The sequence below is a fragment of the Bos javanicus genome, chromosome 10 (assembly GCF_032452875.1).
Source record: "Bos javanicus breed banteng chromosome 10, ARS-OSU_banteng_1.0, whole genome shotgun sequence".
NCBI lineage: Eukaryota > Metazoa > Chordata > Mammalia > Artiodactyla > Bovidae > Bos > Bos javanicus.
The window spans coordinates 39586443-39609240 of NC_083877.1; the positions used below are offsets into that span (position 1 = coordinate 39586443).

Below are 22798 nucleotides of genomic sequence, written 5' to 3' on the forward strand. Positions count from 1 at the left end.
TGAAAATCAATCATTTAAAAACAACATCAAACCAAATAAGGCAGGAGCCTAAATTCTGAGACTGAAGGTAAAAAGTCAGATTTGGTGGTTCTCAGTGACCATTGGTGGATTTCCTAGAAGGGTGGGATGGGGAGTGTGGAGTGTTCAGAGGTGATTTCTCTTGTTGCCTTTTATGTCTCACAGATTTTCATCTTACACATCCTGCAGTACTTCTTTATTCTGCTCTTCACCATCACCCTGATGTCTGAAGTCCACAGTGCCAGATTATTATATAATACTGCTACTGCTAAGTCGCTTCAGTCGTGTCTGACTCTGTGCGACCCCATAGATGGCAGCCCACCAGGCTTCCCCGTCCCTGGGATCCTCCAGGCAAGAACACTGGAGTGGGTTGCCATTTCCTTCTCCAATGCATGAAAGTGAAAAGTGAAAGTGAAGTCACTCAGTTGTGTCCGACTTTGCAACCCCATGGACTGCAGCCTTCCAGGCTTCTCCGTCCATGGGATTTTCCAGGCAAGAGTACTGGAGTGGGGTGCCATCAGCTTCTCCGTATTTAATAATAATTGCATGGTAAATGTAATTTTTATAGTTTTATTCACTCAACATATACAGTTCTGCAACTGCGTCATCAAAAACTGCTTTTGCCAACCTGCAGGCACGGTTTGAGGGAATTAAGAATTTCATAGTAGAATACAGAGAAATTGAGAGCAAGACCTAAGCAAATGGATGTGTCGCTGGAAGTTCTGTTACTGCAATATCACTAGGAGCTTTAAAGCCACTAAGTTGTTCTCCGTAGCCTCCTTCTTCTCATTTCCAGAGGCAAATTCAGCCAGATACCTGTGGTAGTCCCCTTTCATTTTATAATAGGAAATCTTGGACTTGCCAGTGTTAGCTGCTGGAATGAGGGGTTTGTTCAGTACATCCAGAATGTCACAACAGATTAGTTTAGCCCCAACCATTTGCCAATATTCCCTAATCATTTTGAGTTTGCCTTCACCTCCCTCATTTTCTTCTTTCTGTTCAGTGCTGCTGATTGTTCTCCAGGAAGCTCTCTTAGCTCCAGTAGCATTTTCACATGCAACAGATGAGAGATTTCTTTATTCAACTGTCAAGTCCACATTCAATCCTGCTTTTTTCTTCATGGAGTCCACCGTTTCGTCCTATCACTCAGCTGACTGGGCCAGCTCCGCCTGGTACACCAGATCCTCCCATCACCCATAACAGCAGTGGGTCAGGCAGGTTTTGCGTGATGGAAGGAAGTGTAGGGCGATAGCGTCTGGGACTTTCAGTCTCTCACTTGACGTCCAGGAAGCAAAAATCAAGCACTTCTTTTAAACAGCACACAGTTATATTCTATTTTTTTTTTTCCAAAAAAGTCTGATAATATTTTTATTTTACCCATAACACTTCACTTTATTCATTTAGTATATTGACATATTTGGGTATAAGTGTTCCTTTTCATTTCATAATTTCTCTTTTTGTGTTTCCTTTCTTTGTCTTTTTCATATTAATGGACTATATCATTATTGTAACCCTTTTCCAGATATTCATTGGGACTTTAACAGTTTCTATTATTTTGTTGATTGTCTTAAAGCACGCAACATACATATTTATCTAAAAACATCAATTAATATCCTTACCATCCTCTTAAAATAAGAATCTTAGAACATGTTGCTCCTTTAAATCTGATTCTGACATATGTTACTGAGTCTTTATTTTACAACTATTGAATATTATCATAACCTTAAACCTGTACTACTTTTTAAAATACCCATATATACGCTAGCTTATAGTAAGATAAGTTAAGTGAAAATTGCTCAGTCTGTCCAACTCTTTGCGACCCCATGGACTATACAGTCTGTGGAATTCTCCAGGCCAGAATATTGCAGTTGGTAGCCTTTCCCTTCTCCAGGGGATCTTCCCAACCCAAGGATCGAACCTAGGTCTCCTAAATGCAGGTGGTTTCTTTACCAGCTGAGCCATAAGGGAAGCCCAGGAATACTTGAGTGGGTAGCCCATCCGTTCTCCAGGGGATATTCCCGGCCCAGGAATCCAACTGGGGTCTCCTGCACTACAGGCTGATTCTTTACCAACTGAGCTATCAGGGAAGCCTTATTTGCACTTAATTCCTTCTTTCATTATAGACCTTCCAAATCTATGATCACTTTCCTTTCGCCTACAGTATATCATATAGAATTATCTTTAGTGAACTTTCTGATCTTTATTTTCTAAAAATTTATTTTTAATTTCATTCTTAAAAGACATTTTCCTCGTATATAGGATTACATGTTGGCAGTTATTTTTTTTCCAGCACATCAGGATATAATTCCACTGTCTTCAGAAGGCCATTATTGCTGTAAAGAAGTAAGCTCAATGTCTCACACTTTGAAATAAATGAAATGAAGTGAAATGAATGTCTTTTTCTTCCTCCAGCTACTTTCAAAATCTTTTTTGTTTTTGCGGTTCTACAGCTTCAGTAAAATGTTTCTAGGTTTAGGCTCCTTTCTATGTTTAGTTTGGATATATTGGGCTTCTTAAATCTCTTGATTTATGTTTGATGTCTTTCATCTAGGAAACTTTTGGAAAATTCCCATCATAAGCTCTTCAAATAACCCCTGTATGTTTTTCTTTTTACTCTCACTTGAAGATCATTTTTATTCTGTCTTCCATGTCTCTCAATCTCTATTCCAAATATTCCATTTGAGGTTTCTGCATTGCATTATGAATAAATTCTCTGAGCTAATTCATTCACTGATTTTTTTTTCAGCTCTGCTTAATTGGCTAAACTCATCCATCATGTTATTACATCAGTTATTAGTTATGAATAACTAATTATCAATTTTCATTTATAGATGTTATGTGTAGTTCTTTGGTATACTTTTATACCAATGTTTTAGTACATTTTCATTACCTGCAAAGGTAGTAAGACTTGCCTTTTATTTCTTTAAACAAAGTAATTGTTTTAAACTGATATTTCTAATTACAGTGTTGAGACAGATTTTCTCTTAACTTTCTCTCAGGGCACCTGGTTTCTGTGTATTCTTTGTTAATTTTAACTCTGTGCTACTCATTGTCCTTTAAAATTATTTATGAGAATATTTCATGCCAAAGAGGATGGCTTCATCCTCTAGAGATCCATGTCCACAGGCAGCTCTTAGCATCAATATCTCATTGTTGTTCAGTGACTAAGTTGTGTGACACTCTTTGTGACCATATGGACTGCAACATGTCAGGCTCCTCTGTCTTCCACTATCCCCCAGAGTTTGCTAAAATTCATGTCCATTGATCTGGAGTTGCTATCTGACTATCTCATCCTCTGCCACTCCCTTCACCTTCAATCTTTTCCAGCATCAGGGTCTTTTCCAATGAGTCAGCTCTTCCCATTAAGTGGCTAAAGTATTGGAGCATCAGCTTCAGTATCAGTTGTTTGAATGAATATTTAGGGTTGATTTTCTTTGGGTTGACTGATTTGACTTCCTTACTATACAAGCAATTCTCAGAAGTCTTCTCTGGCACCACGATTTCAAAGCATCAAATTTTTGGCCCTCATCCTTACTGGTCCAACTCTCACATCCATACATGACTACTGGAAAAACCATAGTTTTGACAGTGTGAACCTTTGTCAGCAAAGTGATGTCTCTGCTTTTTAATACACCATCTATGTTTGTCATAGCTTTCCTTTCAAGGTGCAAGTGTCTTAAAAGCCATTTCATGGCTTCTGTCATCATCTGCAGTGATTTTGGAGCCCAAGAAAATAAAATCTGTCACTGCTTCCATTTTTTCCTCTTTTATTTGCCATGTAGTGATGGAACCAGATGCCATAATCTTACTTTTTTAATGTTGAATTTGAAGACATCTTTTTCATTCTCTTTCATCCTCATCAAGAGGCTCTTTAGTTCCTCCTCACTTTCTGCCTTAGAGTGGTATCTTCTGCATGTCTGAGGTTGTTAATCTTTCTCCCAGTAATCTTGATTCCAGTTTGTGATTCATCCAGCATGGTACTTCACATGGTATACTCTGCATATAAGTTAAATAAGCAGGGTGACAGTATACAACCTTGTCATACTCCTTTCTCAATTTTGAACCAGTCTGTTGTTCCATGTTAAGTTCTAACTGTTGCTTCTTGACCTGGAAACACATTTCTCAGGAGATACGTAAAGTGGTCTGGTATTCCATTCTCTTTAAGAATTTTCCACAGTTGGTTGTGATCCACAGAAAGGTTTTACTTCAGTCAATGAAGCAGATGTTCTTCCGGAACTCCCTTGCTTTCTTATGATCCAGCAAATATTGGCAATTTGATGTCTGGTTCTTCTCTTTGATATCCAGCTTGTACATCTGGAAGTTCTTGGTTCACATACTGCTGAAACTTAGATTGAAGGATTTTGAGCATTATTCTGCTACATGTGAAATGAGTGCAAATGAAGGGTAGTTTGAGCATTCTTTGCTGTGTCCCTTCTCTGGGACTGGAATGAAAATTGATCTTTTCCAATCCTGTGGCCACTGTTGAGTTTTCCAAATTTGCTGGCATATTGAGTGTAGCACTTTAACAACATCATCTTTTAGGATTTGAAACAACTCAGCTGCAATTACATCACCTCCACTAGCTTTGTTCGCAGTAATGCTTCCTAAGGCCCACTTAACTTCACACTCCAGGATGTCTTGACTCTAGGTGAGTGACCACACTATAGTGGTTATCCTGGTCATTGTGACTTTTTCATATAGTTCTTCTGTGCATTCTGGCCACCTCTTCTTAATAGCTTCTGCTTCTGTTAGGTCCTCACTGTTCCTGTACTTTATTGTGCCCATCCTTGCTTCAATATTCCCTTGATGTCTCCAGTTTTCTTGAAGAGATCTCTAGTCTTTCCTATTCTAATGTTTTCCTCGGTATCTTTGCATTGTTCATGTAAGTAGGTTTTCTTATCTCTCCTTGCTATTCTCTGGAACAGTCCTTTGAGTTCCAACTTCTATTGGTAGACACTTTCCCAGGAAACACCTGGGTTTGGAATTCTACTCCTCTTGCCCCAAGATGCCATCAAAACTGAAGTTCAAATTTGCCCATATCAGCAAATGCCCCCAGGACAAAAGTAGTCTCACTGTACTATATTCATATAAACTTGGCATGGCATTTTTAACAACCAATTTAATGCTTTCATAATATTTTACCACTTTAATGCTTTCATAATATTTTAAGAATATTTCCTAGCATTTTCAGTTGTTAGCATTGAATGGGTTTGTGGAGTATTTTGGCTATTTTATGCTCAGAAATGCATGCCTCATATTGCCAAGAGGAATGTGTGTGCATGCTCAGTCATGCAGTCTTGTGAAGCCCACCAGGCTCATGTGTCCATGGGATATTTGAGTCAACAATACTGGAATGGGTGGTTATTTCCTCCTCCAGGGGATCTTCCTGACTCAGGGATCAAACCCACGTCTCTTGCACCTCCCACATTGGTAGGCAGATTCTTTATCCACTGAGCCAACTTGGAAGCCCATGGATCTAAACTTCAGAATGGAGCAGTGACTGCAGGATATAGTGTTGTTAAGATATCTCAAGGTAAGTATAAACAAAGGCATTATGTGTCTGTGTGTATTCAGTTTCTTAGTCATGTCCAACTCTGTGACTCCATGGACTGTAGCCTGCCAAACTCCTCTGTACATTTGAGTTTGAATACTCCAATAAGTTTTATATATAACACAAGAATACTGCAGTGGGTTGCATTTCTTACTCCAGAGGATCTTCCTGACCCAGGGATCGAACCTGTGTCTCATGTGTCTCCAATATAGGCAGGTTGATTCTTTACCACTGTACCACCTGGGAAATCCCATAGTAAAGGCATAGAGAATGTCAAATTTGAATTTACTCTTGAATATAACCACAGAGTTTGAGGAAAATAAAAGTTCCTAAAAGAAAATAAACATAAACTAGCATAGATATTGGAGAAGGCAATGGCACCCCACTCCAGTACTCTTGCCTGGAAAATCCCATGGATGGAGGAGCCTGGTGGGCTGCAGTCCATGGGGTCGCTAAAAGTCGGATACGACTGAGCAACTTCACTTTCATTTTTCACTTTCATGCATTGGAGAAGGAAATGGCAACCCACTCCAGTGTTCTTGCCTGGAGAATCCCAGGGACGGGGGAGCCTGGTGGGCTGCCGTCTATGGGGTCGCACAGAGTCAGACACGACTGAATAGACTTAGCAGCAGCAGCAGAGATATATGTGGATCCAGAGAGTTGTGTTACAAACATTAAAGTAGTCGTATGTTTCTAAGAGCAGGAAGTAGTCAAATGTGCCAAATCCTAGCAAGTCAGGAATTAATACTGAAAATATGTACTGTTTTTGGCAAATTCAATATAATAATGATTATAGTGAAAGCACTTTCTGTGAAGTATTTATAGTCTGGTTTACAGGGTTTTGGCATGTGTGAGGATGGTTAAATAGTAGAGGTCATTAATGACAGCTATTTGTTCAAAAATGTTGTCTGTGATTATAAAAGATGGTTACTTACATTGATTCTACCTTCAAAATACATTAGGAGTTTGTACATTTCTCTCAGTCTTCACTACCACCACTGTTACCTTTCACATGTGTGTGTTAATTGCTCGATCATGTCCAACTATTTGTGACTCCATGAACTATAGCCCAACAGGCTTGTCTGTCCATGCCAAGAACACTGGAGTAGGTAGCCATTCCTTTCTCCAGTGGACCTTCCCAACCCAGAGGTCAAATCCTGACCTCTTGCACTGGCAGGTGGATTCTTCACTATCTGAGCCACCACAAATGTCCTGCAACAGTCTTCAACCAGGCCAACACGCTTCTTTTGACCTTCTTTCTACCTTCTGAGATTGGCCAGACATTCTTTTAAAAAGGAAATCACCTCCTTTATTTGCCTTCTTAGAACATTTTATGGACTCAACCCTGCTTGTTAACCAGGCCTACCAGGTCCTACAATTTCTGGGTCTGGCCATATACCCATCTACTCTCACCTTGAACATTGTGCTTCAAAATTATAGGTTTTCTTCCTGCTTCTGTATGACAAACCCTTCTGGACAACAAACCTCTGATGTTCTTTCTTGCTAATTTGTTCTTTTCCTTATTTTTTCCTTTTACTCTATCTTTTACTATTTCTAAGTCTCATGTTTTAGATTTTTTACCTTGAGAAAGTCTACCCTTGGTCAACAGTAAGTGAAGCATCTCTCCTCCTATGAATAATACAATGTTATCATCCATTGTATTTTCCCCCTGTGTTAGCTTTATTATAAAGAAACTTACAAATTCCCAGTCATTGCATCACCCCGCTGAATCCATCGAGTACCTAGTATTATATTTGTGTGCTCAGTCACTTCAGTCATGTCCAACTCTTTTCTGACCTGTGGACTGTAGCCTGCTAGGCTCCTGTGTCCTTGAAATTCCCCAGGCAAGAATACTGTAGTGGGTTACCCAAGACCCAGGGGATCTTCCTGACCCAGGGATCAAACCCATATCTCTTATACCTCCTGCACTGGCAGGCAGGTTCTTCACCACTAGTGCTACCTGAGAAACCCCACCTAGTTTTATATCTAGTGACAAAAATTATTGATTAGCAACCAAAAAATGATTAAATTAATTGCATTGGTGTTTGAACACTGTTTTGGATCTCTTATCTGTCTTTTCTCCCTGAAAGCCAAGGAGTGTGACTAAAAGTTCCAATTTTCCAACAATGGCGTGGCCTTTCTGGAGACCAGCTCACATCCTGAAGATAGCTAGTGATCAGCCAAGATTCACCTGACTAGCGTGAATTCAGGATGGTTGGAAAGAGCTTGTTATTAGTAATAAAGGGTGATCCTTTCACTCAGGAAATTCTAAAACTTTTAGGAGGTTGGTTCCAGGCATGAAGAACAACAATTTTATATAGCTATATATCCCATCAATGTACAGCAATTAGTTATTGCCTTCTAAGAATTTGCACATTGATTATATTAAATTGGGTATACTTACCTATATCACAATATTATCTTTACACTGATACTATAAATTCCATGTTAGTAGGAGTCATTTTTATTCATTTTTTAATATATCTTATATCATCTCTCACCCAACATTATCTAAGAATCTTATAAGTTTGGGCATGGTTGATAAAAATAAAATATGGGTATTTTGAACATATATCTGTTTAGTAACATAAAGCTTCAATGTATCACACGGTCAGATCGAAATGGCTGTCTTAAAGGTAAATTAGCCTAGGTTCAAATGTTTAGCGTCTCTCAATGGACATCAACAGGTTACTTTCATTCATCTTTTTGAAGTTCAGTTTCCTTAACATCATTGTTGCTGTTCAGTCCCTGTTGTGTCTGACTCTCTGCAACCCCATGGGCTGCAGCACGCCAGGCTTCCCTGTCCACCACCAATTCCCGGAGCTTACTCAAACTCATGTTCATCACATCGGTGATGCCATCCAACCATCTTATTCTCTGTCATCCCCTCTCCTCCCACCTTCAATCTTTCCCAGCATCAGAGTCTTTTCCAATGAGTCAGTTCTTTCCATAGGGGGCCAAAGTATTGGAGTTTCAGCTTTAACATCAGTCCTTCCAATGAATATTCTGGCATGATTTTCTTTAGGATTCACTGGCTTGATCTACTTGCTGTCCAAGGGAACTCAAGAGTCTTCTCAAACACCAAAGTTCAAAAGCATCAGTTCTTCAGTGCTAAGCTTTCCTTATAGCCCAACTCTCACATTCATACATGACTATTGGACAAACCATAAATTTGACTAGACGGACCTTTGTTGGCAAAGTAATGTCTCTGCTTTTTGGTCATAGCTTTTCTTCCATAGCTTTTCTGAGCTGTATCCTTTATAATAAACTGGGAAGCTTAAGAAAAAAGTGTTTTCTCAAGTTCTGTGAGTCCTTTTAGCAAATTATCAAAATTATCAAACGGGAGGAACTGCCAAGTCATGGGAACTCCCAAATTTATAGTTGGTTTGTTAGAATGACAACTGGGAATTGTGACTGGTGTCTAAAGTGGAAGCAGTTTTGTGGCACTGACCCCTTTAGCTTGTAGGCTCTACACTAATGCTAGGCAGTTAGTGTCAGAAGTGAATTGATTTTTAGATACCTAGATGATGTCAGAGAGTCAGAGAACAGGTGTTAGAAAACGCACCTCTTACTTGGTGACAGAAAGAACAGAATTGCTAGTCAAGTCTTAAACAAGCCTAATTTATTCAATAGGGAAATATAAAGAATGGACTTGGAAAAAGATGACTGAGAAGTTTGTAGGATCTGGCTAATGTATCTAGAAAAGATAGAGATTGAAGCGGCTAACACTTATCCATTAATCTACTCTATATGACTGTGACAGCACTTTTCACATACTTATTACCTCATTCAATCCTTACAGGAACCTTGTAAAATGTGTATTATTATCTTCATTTTACACATAAAGAAACTAAATCTGAGATGTTATATTCTCAAGCATCCCACACAGCCCAGGTGACAGACTTCAGACCCAAAACAACATGACTTCAAAGTCCATGTTCTTTCCAACACAGCAGACTGAGGAAAGAGTGCCAAAAGCAAACTGTAAATTAGTCTCTAACATAATGTTAGTCTAACATAGAAGCTTTTCCATTTCTTTTTCATGGGAAAGAAATGCAAAAAAAGCAAAATGGCTGTCTGGGGAGGCCTTACAAATAGCTGGGAAAAGAAGAGAAGCGAAAAGCAAAGGAGAAAAGGAAAGATTTAAGCATCTGAATGCAGAGTTTCAAAGAATAGCAAGAAGAGATAAGAAAGCCTTCCTCAGTGATCAATGCAAAGAAATAGAGGAAAACAACAGAATGGGAAAGACTAGAGATCTCTTTAAGAAAATTAGAGATACCAAGGAGACACTTCATGCAAAGTTGGGCTTGATAAAGGGCAGAAATGGTATGGACCTAACAGAAGCAGAAGATATTAAGAAGAGATTGCAAGAATACACAGAAGAACTGTACAAAAAAGATCTTCATGACCCGATAATCACGATGGTGTGATCACTGACCTAGAGCCAGACATCCTGGAATGTGAAGTCAAGTGGGCCTTAGAAAGCATCACTATGAACAAAGCTAGTGGAGGTGATGGAATTCCAGTTGAGCTCTTTCAAATCCTGAAAGATGAAAGTACTGTGAAAGTGCTGCACTCAATATGCCAGCAAATTTGGAAAACTCAGCAGTGGCCACAGGACTGGAAAAGGTCAGTTTTCATTCCAATCATAAAGAAAGGCAATGCCAAAGAATGCTCAAACTACCGCACAATTGCATTCATCTCACACACTAGTAAAGTAATGCTCAAAATTCTCCAAGCCAGGCTTCAACAATACGTGAACCGTGAACTTCCAGATGTTCAAGCTGGTTTAGAAAAGGCAGAGGAACCAGAGATCAAATTGCCAGCATCTGCTGGATCATCGAAAAAGCAAGAGAGTTCCAGAAAAACATCTATTTCTGCTTTATTGACTATGCCAAAGCCTTTGACTGTGTGGATCACAATAAACTGGAAAATTCTGAAAGAGATGGGAATACCAGACCACCTGACCTGCCTCTTGAGAAACCTGTATGCAGGTCAGGAAGCAACAGTTAGAACTGGACATGGAACAACAGACTGGTTCCAAATAGGAAAAGGAATATGTCAAGGCTGTATATTGTCACCCTGCTTATTTAACTTTTATGCAGAGTACATCATGAGAAACACTAGGCTGGAAGAAGCACAAACTGGAATTAAGATTGCCGGGAGAAATATCAATAACCTCAGATATGCAGATGACACCACCTTTATGGCAGAAAGTGAAGAGGAACTCAAAAGCCTCTTGATGAACGTGAAAGAAGAGAGTGAAAAAGTTGGCTTAAAGCTCAACATTCAGAAAATAAAGATCATGGCATCTGGTCCCATCACTTCATGGGAAATAGATGGAGAAACAGTGGAAACAGTGTCAGACTTTATTGTTTGGGGCTCCAAAATCACTGCAGATGGTGATTGCAGCCATGAAATTAAAAGACGCTTACTCCTTAGAAGGAAAGTTATGACCAACCTAGACAGCATATTAAAAAGCAGAGACATTACTTTGCCAACAAAGATCCATCTAGTCAAGGCTATGGTTTTTCCAGTGGTCATGTATGGATGTGAGAGTTGGACTGTGAAGAAAACTGAGCACTGAAGAATTGATGCTTTTGAACTGTGATGTTGGAGAAGACTCTTGAGAGTCCCCTGTACTTCAAGGAGATCCAACCAGTCCATCCTAAAGGATACCAGTCCTGGGTTTTCATTGGAAGGACTCATTCTAAAGCTGAATCTCCAATACTTTGGCCACCTCATGTGAAGAGCTGACTCATTGGAAAAGACCCTGATGCTGGGAGGGACTGGGGGCAGGAGGAGAAGGGGACAACAGAGGATGAGATGGCTGGATGGCATCACTGACACGATGGACATGAGTTTGGGTGAACTCTGGTAGTTTGTGATGGACAGGGAGGCCTGGCGTGCTGTGATTCATGGGGTCACAAAGAGTTGAACACGACTGACCGACTGAACTAAACTGAACTGAACATAGAAGCTGGCAATATTGGAAAATGTAGTTTAAAAATAAAATAGTCTATAACATTTGTAAATACTTAGTAGGAAACCAACCCCAAAGATCTGGTGATACACTTTACAAAAGTATTATTCAAGTCTTTTCATAAACACTTTGAGATTGCTAATAATCATTACTTCATATTTTAAGTAGTTTTCTCAGCAGGATAAAATTTTGGAGTTACAGTGTAGAATTATTGTTATGTGCCTGAAAATATTGGTACATTTGTATTGTTCACATGAGGCACATGATGCATAATGTGTAGAACTGGTACAATTTCTTTCTCATAACAAAAATGATAGTATACTCAGTGCTCAAGCCTTTTATGAAAGTTTTGCTCTGTATGATTATAGATACTATTTATTATTTAGCTATAATGTTCCTAAGTGTAAAAGAAAGTGACAAATAAAAACAACTCTAAATAATTAAAGGATATTTGTAATAAAACAATTATTTGGATTTTTCTAGGATATTAATTATGAATAAAATGGACTTAGCATCTGTCCACATAGGAAGTATAGCCATAGAGAAAATCTAAATGGAACTCAAAATGTTTTCCTTCTAACTCACACAACTAGATTTTTGATATATGTATAAATAGATCTAGAAACATCATTATTCATGATGATAATAAAGGTCTTCTAAACCAGAAGAGAAATACATTTCTATTTTTATTTTTGTTTATGTTATAAGATGTTGTTGAATGGCATCACCAACTTGGTGGACATGAGTCTCAGCAAACTCTAGGAGCTGGTGATACACAGGGAAGCCTGTGCTTCCTGTGCTGCAGTCCATGGGGTCACTAAAAGTCAGACATGACTGAGTGACTGAACTAAACTGATAAGGGTCCAGCTTCACTGTTTTGCATGTGGTTCTCCAGTTTTCCCAATACTATTATTGAAAAGACTATCCTTTCTCCATTGCATATCCTTGGTGCCCTTATCAAAGATTAGCTGACCATATTACCTTGTGTTTATTTCTGGGCTCTCTATTCTGCTCCATTGTCCAAATGGTGCTGGAGAAGATTCTTGAAAGTACCTCTTGGACAACAGTGAGATCAAACCAGTCAATCCTAAAGGAAATCATGCCTGAATATTCATTGGAAGGACTGATGCTGAAGCTGAAACTCCAATACTTTAGCCATCTGATGTGAAGAACTGACTCATTGGAAAAGACCCTAATTCTGAGAAAGATTGAAGCCAAGAGTGAGAAGGTGGTGACAGAAGATGAGATGGTTGGATGGATCACTGACTCAGTGGAGATGAGTTTGAGCAAGCTCTGGGAGATGGTAAAGGACAGGGAAGCATGGTGTGCTGCAGTTCATGGGGTTGCAAAGAGTCAGACACGACTGAGCGACTGAACAACAAAATTCTGTTCCACTGGACCTGCTGAAACAGAGTCCTTTGCCTCTTGTTCGTAAAAAAGAAAAATAAAAAAAAAAAAGCTTTAGCCTCCTAGGCCTTCCCCAAGTTCCAAAGATCAAATTTAATCAAATAAGTCATATTTTAAATCAGAAAAATTAATTTTTAAAAGAAAATTCAGAAACAAAATAGTCAAGCAAGATCAAATAACAACAGTTTAACCACAAAACAAAATCAAAGACCTTTAGTTCCTCCTCAAGGGCTACAGATAATATTCTGAGCTGTATCTTTGACCCGTTTTTCACATACTAAACACTCCACCAGGTAAAAGAAGTTAACTGCATGATGACAACCAGTAAGTAGACCCCAAGTGGCTGGAGCCAGATAACTGATACTTGAGATTCCTGAAATACCTCCATGTTACCTCTCCATCAACCAATCAGAGAAATGTGCATGAGCTTTTCAGGCACCCAGCAACCTTCTCCCTCACATTGTCTTTAAAAACCTGTTTTTAAAAGATATTGGGGATTTCAGGTCTCTTGAGCCCTGGCTACCCATTCTCCTTGATTGGTACTCTGCAATAAACATTGTACTTTCCTTTACCAGGAATCCATAGGATGGCTTTGCCACATGTCCAGCAAGTAGACATGCTTGGTTTGGTGTCTGCTTTTATGCCAATATTGTATTGTTTTGATTAATATAGCTTTGCAATATAGTCTAAATATAGGAAGTATAATGACACCATTTTGGTTTTTCTTTCTCAAGATGCTTTGGATATTTGGAGTCTTTTTGGTTGGATAAAATTTTAGGATTGTTGTTCCTATTTCTGTAAAAACAGCACTGGAATTTTGATCATGATTGCATTAATTTATAGATTGTTTTGCGCAATACAGATATTTTAACAACATTTATTATTCAAATAACATTTATTATTCAAATGCATGAGCAATTAATATCTTTTCATTTATTTGTATCTTCTTTGATTTATTTCATCAGTGTCTCATAGTTTTCAGTGTGTAGATCTTTCAATTCCTTGGATAAACTTATATTCAAGTATTTTATTCTTTTCAATGCTGTAAATTGGATTATTTTCTTAATTTCTTTTCTTGACAGTTCATTGTTAGTGTATAGAAACTTAACTATTTTTCTATATTGATTTTGTGTCCTGAAAACTTACTTGATCGTAAAAAAATCTACTCAAAATGGATTAAGAACTTAAACATAAGTCCTGAAACCATAAAACTCCTAGAACAAAACTTGGGTAAACTCCTTGACATTGATCTTGGCAATGTGTTTTTAGATTTGAATCCAAAAGCAAAGACACCAGAATCAAAAACAAATGAGTGGAATTACATCAGACTAAAAAGCTTCTGCACAGCAGAAAACAAACAACTTTTAAAAAGCCAAACAAATAAACAGAAGAAAAAAAAACCACTAACAAACTGAAAAGGCAATCCGTGAAATGGGAGAAAGTATTTGCAAACCACGTATCTGATAAGAAGTTAATATTCAAAATATATGAACTATTTTATTCAGTCATGAGAAGAAAAGGAAATATTGCCACTTGCAACAACATGAGGACCTTGAAGGCTAAGGGAAATAGGTCAGGCAGAGAAAGACTCATATTGCATGATATCACTTATAAATGGAATATATCTATAACTGTGCTTATATCTATAATTTAAAAGGTCAAACTCATAAAAATAGAGCAAAAAGTGGTTGCCAGGGCTTGGGGGCTAGAAGAAATAAGTTGGTAAAAGGGTACCAATTTTCAAGTATAAAATGAATAAGATCTGAGAATCTAATATATAACATTGTGATGACAGTAAATGACACTGTACTGTAGAACTGAAATTTCCTAAGACGGAATAACTTAAATGTTTTCACACACACACACACACACACAGAAGGTAAATATATGATATAATGGATGCATTGATTCTTCTTGGAAGAATATTTTCACAATGTATACATATATCAAATCATCATGTTACACCTTAAATATTATAATTTTATTTGCAACTGATACCCAAAATAGGTAGAAAAAATCTATTTCCTATTCTTTGTTCCTGTTTCCTTCTCATTGCCTTGTTTACATTTTTCTTGTTGTTTAAATGGTTAATGGTCAACTTTGTGCAAGATGCTGTAATTAAGTAGTTATATGTAATATGCTTGGGGAAAGTTTGTTAACAGCTACATAATTTTTTAAAATGTATGAGCAGTGTCTTATTAACAAAAAAGTGAGACATTCCAAAAAAAAAAAAAATCCTTGTAGTTATTTAGTTAACATACATGCATGTGGATATGTTTAAGAGATATTTTTCTGAAGTAGCATGATAAAATTGCAAAGGACATTAAACTTGTTACACTAGTGTTCAAGATTTATGATTATAATCACTGCTTTAACTAGAACATCTTTTGTTTTCAGCATTCATCACAACTGAAGCTTTCTCCTGTGTACTCAGTCACTCAGTCATGTCCGACTCTTTGTGACCCCATGAACTGTAGACTGCCAAGCTCCTCTGTCCACGGGATTCTCTAGGCAAGAATACTGAAGTGGGTGCCACTCCAGGGGATCTTCCCGACCTAGGAATTGAACTTGCATCTCCTACATTGGCAGGCAGACTGTTTACCACTGTGCTACCAGGGAAGCCCTCCTTTAGGTTATTTGCTTTTAAAGCTGCTACCAGAAAAGCTGCATCCCCTTTCCCATCTCCTTGCTTCTGTTGTTGTTCCCTGTAGTTGAATACTTTAAAAAAACAACTTAAAAAAAATCATATACTAAGTGAGGATTTCTCCAAAAGATTTATAAATGACAAAAATTTATATCTGTTCACAGTTTTGCAGTTTCTGACTTGATCTTTTGTATAAAAATATAATGAGGGTGAAACAATATAAATGAATACAATTCATACATAATTAAATCACACATAGGGTCAGAAAGAATCATGGTTTCACATTCAGTCACCTGTTTAAAGACTTTATTAAAGCTTTACTGAATATTGATTGACAGAAACAAACTAAACAACAAAAAATAAAACTGAGGAGTTGCATGCCAAGCAATTCACCTTGTCAAAACCTTATGCTTCTCGTTTTTGTTAAAAGAAACAAAACAAAACAAAAAAAACTTTGTTTCTCTTCTAAATTTCCTCTATTAAAACATCTTATCCTCTCTTCCATCCACACTGTACTCATTAGTTTGCTTCATTTTATTCTCTACATCCTTCTTACTATGACCAAATGTCCTCAACATGTAATATTTTCATTATGTATAGCTCCCCTGGGAAGCAGCATTCTTCACCCTTTTCCATTGCTTTGATCAGGGGAATCAGTGCCATTGCCTCACTGTCTTCAACACTATCTCAAGTTTTAGTTAATAAAATTCTCTTGCATGTTGCAAACACACAAGAAAAAATGGTGAGTCAGAAGAAAACACTATCGGATTATTTCTGTAATTTTTAAATTAAACATATAGCGATTTTAATCAAAAGACCAACATAAAAAAAAGAAAATTTGACTGCAATATCACTCTTTAAAAGTGGAGCACAAGCCCAACTAGATTACAATAGTGTATCCAAAGATTATTTGTGCTCTTTCTCTAATATTAGGAAATGAAACAGGATTAAGCATTTAAAATAGCTATTTCTACTTCAAAACTATGTACACATGGCTCAGCAGATAAAGAATCCACCTGCAATGCAGGAGACACAGGAAACTCGGGTTCAATCCTTGGGTCAGGAAGATCCCTTGGGGGAAGAAATGGCAACCCACTCCAATATTCTTGCCTGGGAAAATCCCATGGACAGAGGACACTTATGGGCTACAGTCCAAAGGGTCACAGAATTGAATATGACTGAGCAAGAACACAACCTACATTTGAAATGGTAGATGATTACTCTGAAGTATTACTTTTTTATTAAAAAATTATAACTGTGTGGTGATAGAAGTTAACTAATGACAATCATTTAACAATATATACAAGTATTAAATCATTATGCTATACATCCAAAATGTTATATGTCATTTATATCTCAATTTAAAACATACATATATATATATGTATAGTTTAATGTTGAGGGACTCCTGGCAACATATATTTGGTAATAATTTCAGTGCAAAAGGAATTTTTAATAAGAGTAATATAACACCTATTCTTTCTGGGTGACCTTTTATATTTACTTCTTTGTTAATTTGGGAGGAAAGTACATTTAACACAGACATTGTAGAAATCTTCAACTGATTAGTTCATCCCAACCTAGATAGCATATTAAAAAGCAGAGACATTACTTTGCCAACAAAGTTCCAGCTAGTCAAGGCTATGGTTTTTCCAGTGGTCATGTATGGATGTGAGAGTTGGACTGTGAAGAAAGCTGAGAGCTGAAGAATTGATGCTTTTGAACTGTGGTATTGGAGAAGATTCTTGAGAGTCCCTTGGACTGCAAAAAGATCCAACCAGTCCATCCTAAAGGAGATCAGTCCCAGGTATTCATTTGAAAGGCTGATGCTAAAGCTGAAACTCCAATATTTTGGCCACCTCACGCAAAGAGCTGACTCATTGGAAAAGACCCTGATGCTGGGAGGGATTGGTGGCAGGAGGAGAAGGGGACAAGAGAGGATGAGATGGCTGGATGGCATCACCGACTCGATGGACATGAGTCTGGGTAAACTCCGGAAGTTGGTGATGGACAGGGAGGCCTGGTGTGCTATGATTCATGGGGTCGCAAAGAGTCGGACACGACTGAGCGACTGAACTGAACTGAACTGAACTTGCCTTATGAGAAAAAAAGGGCAACATGAAAGGAAGAAAATGTATCCTCAATATTATTATTCAGAAACTATTTTAAGGTCAATTATGTAGAGTTTCGGAGAAGGCAATGGCACCCAACTCCAGTACTCCTGCCTGGAAAATCCCATGGACGGAGGAGCCTGGAAGGCTGTAGTCCATGAGGTCGCTGAGGGTCGGACACGACTGAGTAACTTCACTTTCACTTTTCACTTTCATGCATTGGAGAAGGAAATGGCAACCCACTCCAGTGTTCTTGCCTGGAGAATCCCAGGGATGGGGGAGCCTGATGGGCTGCCGTTTATGGGGTCGCACAGAGTCGGACACGACTAAAGTGACTTAGCAGCATCTAGAGTTTTCGTAATTAATGTATGGTTTGAGGTTAAGGTCTGGTTCAAAAACTGTTACAGTTATGTGACAAGATAAGGAGGTTGTACCAAAATGTAAACTAATTACATCACAGCAGACTGCTAAATTCAGCTGATAATTTGAGTGGAAAACTTAGGAAATTGGTAAAAGCAATTACACAATGCATTTTTACTGATGAAGTCAGTTAAAAACTTGTCCCTTTAAAGCCTCTTAGAGCTATCTTGTGGGTCTATATAATTCAACAAACTTGTCTCAAAGCTAAAATTAAGACTTAGATGAAAGCTGGAAAACTGACTTGCTAACAACAAAGTCAAACAATATCTGAGATGACGTTCTAGTGATGATGCAGAAGAACCACAAGAAACTAATCTTCAAAACTTCAACCTTTACTGACCTTGGTATTCATCAATGAAAGGAATATTTCAGACTCATAAGCAGTAAGAATCACTTCAATAAAATGGGCCTTTTATAATACTTAAACTCTAAGCCAACAAGGAGGTTCAATTAAGCAGAATAACGTTCTCAGAAAATGAAATTTCAATACCCTCAACTTGTGCTCATGTTTGATTTTATAACACACAGTAAATGAAAAACAACATACTAGATTTTACAATAAATTTTGAACTTGGTCTATAGGCTATGATATCATGTAACTGTCCTTATATTTTGGAACTTGATTCATGCTATAAAATTTTAGTTTGAAAATTAGTTGAATTTACTAAAATAGCTATATACCAATAAAAATTAATAAAAAGAAGAAAATAATTAAATTTAAAATAAACTTTAAATAAACAGAATTGACTCATTAGCCTATCACCTTAGAACAGGTTTCAGGACTCAACAAAGCATGGTAATCATCTAGTTCACCTTTTATATAATGAAAAATGACTCTATAGCACAGAAGGATCTGCTTTTAGAAGATGTAGTAGCTTACCAATGATCACTGAACTAAACCTTGAAAATCTGGGATAAGAAATTTTACATTTTATATTAAGTTTTACATTTAAGAAGTGACAATTGTTTCATGAAAAAAGCTTCCCAAGAGAATTTAGTTTCTGATGGAATTAAAGAAGAATTGAGAGAGCTATAAAAAAGTTATTTGGACATAGAAAATTATATTTTTAACAATTAAAAATAGGGTTGTTGAATACTGTATTTCCAATATGCAAATAAGATATAAGAATAAGAAACATGAATTTACATGTGTGACAGGGATTCTTAGAGCAAATGTGATTCCTATTGGAGATGTCAAAAAAAAAAGAGAAGAGACAATAGAAATAGGAATGTGAAGTAACCAGAAGGCAAGGTCAGAGAACACATTTTATGAAAATATATTTTGGCAAAGATAAAGGAAAGAGGAAAAGTTAAGGTATTCAATAGAGTAGATAGGCATTCTGCATTTTTAAGGAAGGAAAGGTCTGTGGCACAATAAAGAGAGGCTGATATATTCCTTGAGTATGGAGGAAAGAGAATAAAGTAGATCGATAATACCAGTGTACCACCGCTGTAGAAACTGAACAAAGACTAATCAAGTTTTTTCACCCACTAATAGTGAACAGTCACATAATAGGCTCCTCTGGAACGAATGGTTGCATTTGGTGTGTCTTATAATTTGAATCAAAAAGTAAAAAAGCAGCCTAACAGTTGGTTGGAGGGCCAGGTAGGAGTTTGCCTTATATATCTGCAATATATGAAAACAAATTTACAACTAAGTCTTTGAAAACATAAAACAAGACTGGTCCTCAAAAGTCTCTATAATGTCCGTTGCAACCCCATGGACTGCAGCCCACCAGGCTCCTCTGTCCATGGGATTCTCCAGGCAAGAATACTGGAGTGGGTTGCCATTTCCTTCTCCAGGGGATCTTCCTGACCCAGGGATCGAAGCCAGGTCTCCCACATTGCAGGCAGATGCTTTAACCTCTGAGCCACCAGGGAAGCCCTCTATAATGTCAGACTTTAGCAAATATAACGCCACTAGTTTAGTATACTGCATTTAGTGTGTTGTTTTTATTGCTTTATTTAATGTCTTCCATTTGCTCACTCATTTTCTCAGTTGCCTAATACAGTTTTGTTCTCATATTTTGCTGAAAATAGTTCTCCTAAAATGGGGTTTTTTTGAAACATAACTTCACAATTAGGAAGGAAATATACTTTTCTTACTCATCTGCTCTTTAAGATTATATGTGTCAAAGATAATCTGCAGATAGTTGGAGATTGCAATTTTAATAAAATTGGTTTTAGGTGATATACAAACTGTTGCTTTATATCTTTCAAACTTCATCATTCGCTTGGAATTTAGGTAAGAACTTGAGAGATATTCAATCCAAATTATGTTATTAAGGATATGGGGGCCAAATTTTCAATTATGTGCTATATAAATTATATTTAATCAGGTAGGATATCAGGATTAACACAACCACATGCATGTCTATTGTCAAGCTCAGAAAGAGTAAAAGTTAACTCTAGAACTTTAGGAAAAAAACATCAGTTTTCAAATCCCATCCTCAGAAATCCTTTATAGTGTTACTTTTAGTAGTCAGTCTAGAGTTCAAGACTCTCACTTTTTTTTTTGAAGGATAATGTAAAGTATCTTTGAAAACATTAAATAAATGGGCTTAAAATGAAAATGTTAAAATTTTTAATATTTTCTTCCTTTCACATAGACAAATATTAATAATAAAAAACACAGAGAGATTGTTCATTTTCTATGTTCATGTAAGAAATCATAACTTAAAAATCCACTTATTTTATTTCAGCCCATATTTCTACACCCAAACATGAAATGGTTATTTGAAAATAGCCTCAATAGGTAAAACAAGAAACCATGTGGATTTGCCAAACATATATTTTAAATGTTGCATTTTATATATAGACTTATTATACATAGGCATTTTGTGTTTGCTCTAAGTATAAGGAATATACTTAGTAGATTGCTACTTTGACAAATGAAATATTAATTCATTCATCCTTTACAAATCAGATATCTAGATACTATGGATCATTGACACTATAGAAAACTTTGTAGATGTAGAAATTTTCAGAAATAGAGGGACTCAGAAAAAGTATTATCCTTGAAAACCCTGCTATGAAATTGAAAAGCCTAATCTTGGGCCAATCTTAGTGGAAGATATTTTGCTCTGGTCTTTTTGGGTTTGATCCCTGGGTTAGGAAGATCCCCTGGAGAAGGCAAAGGCAACCCACTCCAGTATTCTGGCCTGGAGAATTCCATGGACTGAATAGTCCATGCAGTCTGAAAGAGCTTGACATGACTGAGCAACTTTCACTTTCAATTTGGCAGCAAAGAGCTATAAAAAATGAACTCCATCACCAAAATATTAGAAAGTAGAAGTTGCATGGTTTTCTGTTTTTGCTCCTGGCTCCTTCAAAGTGCTTTTTTTGGGTGTATATTTAGTGGATTCTTTAGTTATCTTATTTTCTCTGAAGGTTAAATACTCTTCATGTATTGTCTGTTTATACAAAAATAGTTTCAACAAAAACAACAAATAAAACAAAGCAAGAAAACCAAAATGATTATAATACCTGTGGCTACAAATTACATCATCAAATATAGTTACCACATTGTTTTATTTTACATGTTTGACTTATCATAACAAAGATAAACAGTCTGATGAAAAATACTAACAGGAACCACTCATAAGGAGAAAATATTTAAATTAATATGTTACTCTAATTTAGGCTTCAAAAATAGCATCTCAATTCCTCTTTCTGATTTTTCATTGTTAGTATATAGAACTTAAGAGAAATCAAGGAATCAATCCATTCACCATTGCAACAAAAAGAATTAAATATCTAGGAATAAACTTACCTAAGGAGACAAAAGAACTGTATGCAGAAAATTATAAGACACTGATGAAAGAAATCAAAGATGACATAAACAAATGAGAGATATTCCATGTTCCTGAGTAGGAAGAATCAATATTATGAAAATGACTATACTACCAAATGCAATCTGCAGATTCAATGTAAGCCCTATCAAATAACCAGTGGCATTTTTCAAGAACTAGAACAAAAAATTTCACAATTCATATGGAAATGCAAAAGACCCCAAATAGCCAAAGCAGTCTTGAGAAATAAGAATGGAGCTGGAGGAATCAACCTTCCTGACTTCAGGTTATACTACAAATCTATAATCATCAAGACAGTATGGTACTGGCACAAAAACAGAAATATAGACCAATGGAACAAGATAGAAAGCCCAGAAATAAACCCATGTACCTATGGGTACCTTATTTTTGACAAAGGAGGCAAGAATGTACAATGGGGCAAAGACAGCCTCTTCAATAAATGGTGCTGGGAAAACTGGACAGCTACATGTAGCTGAATGAAATTAGAACACTTCCTAACACCATACACAAAGATACACTCAAAATGGATTAAAGACCTAAATGTAAGATCAGAAACTATAAAAGTCTTAGAGGAAAACATAGGCAGAACACTTGACATAAATTAAAGTAAGATCCTCTATGACCCTGTTACTCCTAGAGTAACAGAAATAAAAACAAAAGTAAACAAGTGGAATTTGATTAAATTTAAAAGCTTTTGCACAGCAAAGGAAACTATAAGCAAGGTGAAAAGACAGCCCTCAGAATGGGAGAAAATAATAGCAAATTAAACAACTGACAAAGGATTAATTTCCAAAATATACAAGTAGCTCATACAACTCAATTCCAGAAAAACAAACAACCCAATCAAAAAGT

The 22798-nt window shown here is 36.9% G+C and overlaps 1 protein-coding gene and 1 pseudogene across 1 annotated transcript in view; both read right to left on the reverse strand.

The window, feature by feature from the left end:
• Window positions 1-22798, reverse strand: part of MDGA2 (MAM domain containing glycosylphosphatidylinositol anchor 2) — a 913329-nt gene that overhangs the window by 149799 nt on the left and 740732 nt on the right. The gene's annotated exons all lie outside the window — the stretch shown is intronic.
• LOC133255464 (14-3-3 protein epsilon-like) lies at window positions 178-13347 on the reverse strand (annotated as a pseudogene).